The sequence below is a fragment of the Bidens hawaiensis genome, unplaced genomic scaffold, assembly GCF_021521415.1.
Source record: "Bidens hawaiensis isolate Kalapana, Puna unplaced genomic scaffold, B.hawaiensis_p1.1 tig00047086_1, whole genome shotgun sequence".
NCBI classification, from domain to species: domain Eukaryota; kingdom Viridiplantae; phylum Streptophyta; class Magnoliopsida; order Asterales; family Asteraceae; genus Bidens; species Bidens hawaiensis.
Window position 1 is genome coordinate 66,639 of NW_027498423.1, and position 2,486 is coordinate 69,124.

The 2,486-nt window shown below is 42.3% G+C and overlaps 1 pseudogene; it reads left to right on the forward strand.

Annotated features, from left to right (window-relative positions):
- Positions 1 to 374: 374 nt before the first annotated feature.
- Positions 375 to 2,366, forward strand: LOC143596846 (polyphenol oxidase I, chloroplastic pseudogene; annotated as a pseudogene).
- Positions 2,367 to 2,486: the final 120 nt, after the last annotated feature.

Consider the following 2,486-nt stretch of genomic DNA (forward strand, 5'->3'; position numbering starts at 1 on the left):
TTTAGTATGTTTAAGAAGTAATTAACCAATTATAAGTTTTTGCTAAAAATATAATCCGCCTCAAAGATTAGATGTTGCAAGTTGTATGCATTATTTGGTAATAAATAAGTAAATAACATTTATATAATGAAGTTATTAATGTAAGTTATTAACGTTTACAACTACTTATAGGGTTACTTTTTCAACATCTCATATTTTTCACGTTGAACTGTATCTGATAATATAAATAATTGATACCATAATTTAGAAGCATGGGATAAATTATGAGATTAAATTATTAAAATTGGACAAGTGGCATCTACTACTTGTCTTCCAAACGATTTCACACATATGAATCCTTGATAAATAGACCTCAAAGTTTGCATTTTGAAACAAACATTCTTTTCACCATGTCTTCCTCATTGCTTCCACTCACCTCCACTTTCACTTCCACTAATAACCAATCAGCCCTCAAGACTCGAACCACTAGAACCCAAGGGTTTAGAGTTTCATGCAACAATGCACCTAATAATAATAATAATGACAAGAAACTCATACTACCCAAATCACAAAAACTTGTACTCCCCAATGTGGATAGAAGGAACCTCCTGGTGGGACTTGGCGGCCTGTACACGGCCGCCAACATCCCAGGAGCAATAGCTGCTCCTATAACAGCTCCTGACATCACGTCCATTTGTAAGGACGCGAGTGCAGGAATTGGGAACAAGGAGGACGCAATAAGGACAAGAAAATGCTGTCCTCCTAACCTTGGAAAAAAAATAAAAGATTTCCAATTTCCGAATGACAAAAAGGTGAGAATGAGATGGCCGGCACATAAAGGGACCAAGAAGCAAGTCGAAGATTATCGAAGAGCCATCGCAGCCATGCGAGCTCTCCCAGATGATGATCCACGTAGCTTCGTTAGTCAAGCTAAAATCCATTGTGCTTATTGCAATGGAGGGTACACTCAAGTCGATAGCGGTTTCCCTGATATCGATATCCAGATTCACAACTCATGGCTCTTCTTTCCGTTCCATCGTTGGTACCTTTATTTCTACGAAAGAATACTCGGAAGTTTGATTAATGAACCCGATTTCGCATTACCTTACTGGAAATGGGACGAACCCAAGGGAATGCCTATTTCGAATATCTTCTTGGGTGATGCATCGAACCCGTTGTATGACCAATACAGGGATGCTAATCATATCAAAGATCGAATAATCGATCTTGATTATGATGGTAAGGATAAGGATATTCCTGACCAGCAACAAGTAGCATGCAATTTGAGTACAGTGTACCGAGACTTGGTACGAAATGGAGGTGATCAACTTAGCTTCTTTGGGGGAAAATACGTCGCGGGGGATGACCCCGTGGCAAATGGGGACCCATCTGTGGGGTCTGTGGAAACTGGGTCCCACACGGCGGTACACAGATGGGTAGGTGACCCAAACCAGCCTAATAATGAGGACATGGGTAACTTCTACTCCGCGGGGTATGACCCCGTGTTTTATATCCACCACGCGAATGTGGACCGTATGTGGAAGCTATGGAAGGAATTACGCCTTCCGGGACACGTTGATATAACGGATCCTGATTGGTTAAACGCGTCGTATGTGTTCTATGACGAGAATAAGGATCTTGTCCGTGTTTATAACAAGGATTGTGTGAATCTTGACAAGCTCAAGTATAATTTCGTCGAAAACTCTAAGGAAGTGTTCCCGTGGCGCAATAGTCGCCCACCGCAACGTAGAAAGAGTGCCCAGGTTGCGACGACTGGAGATGTGAAGACGGTGGAACAAACCAAGTTCCCGGTGCGTCTAAACCAGATCTTTAAGGTTCGTGTGAAGCGGCCGGCTGTTAACAGGACCGAGGAAGAGAAGGAACAAGCAAACGAGGTGTTGTTGATCAAGAAGATTAGGTATGATAGTGGGAAGTTTGTCAAGTTTGATGTGTTTGTAAATGACAAACTTAAGGATGGTGTTTTTACTACCCCGTGTGATCCCGAGTACGCGGGTGGGTTTGCACAGATTCCGCATAATGCTAAGAGAAGCATGATTATGACGAGTACCGCGAGGTTTGGGCTAAACGAATTGTTGGAGGACACAAACACTGAAGGTGAGGAGTATGCAACGGTCACATTGGTGCCGAGGACAGGGTGTGAGGATCTCACCGTTGGCGAAATCAAGATCGAGTTGGTTCCTATTCCTAAAGCCTAGACGTACCCTCGTGGGTTCGGTCGGTTCGTGGCATAAATGGCTCGGTAGGAGCCTGAAATGTGTGTTGTGGTAGCATTATCATGGTTTGGTTTGTACCTTGGTGTAGCCAAAGATACTCATTATGTTGAGTTATCATGGCTTTTGAATAAGATTAGTTGATTAATAAAGTTTGTTTTTTTCTTTCTTTTCTTAAACATGTTTGGACTACCCTCAATACCCAGGTGAGTATTTCTAAGACGAGATATCATCTGTCTATACTGATTTTGATGCTCCAGGCTGACAGACTTGACT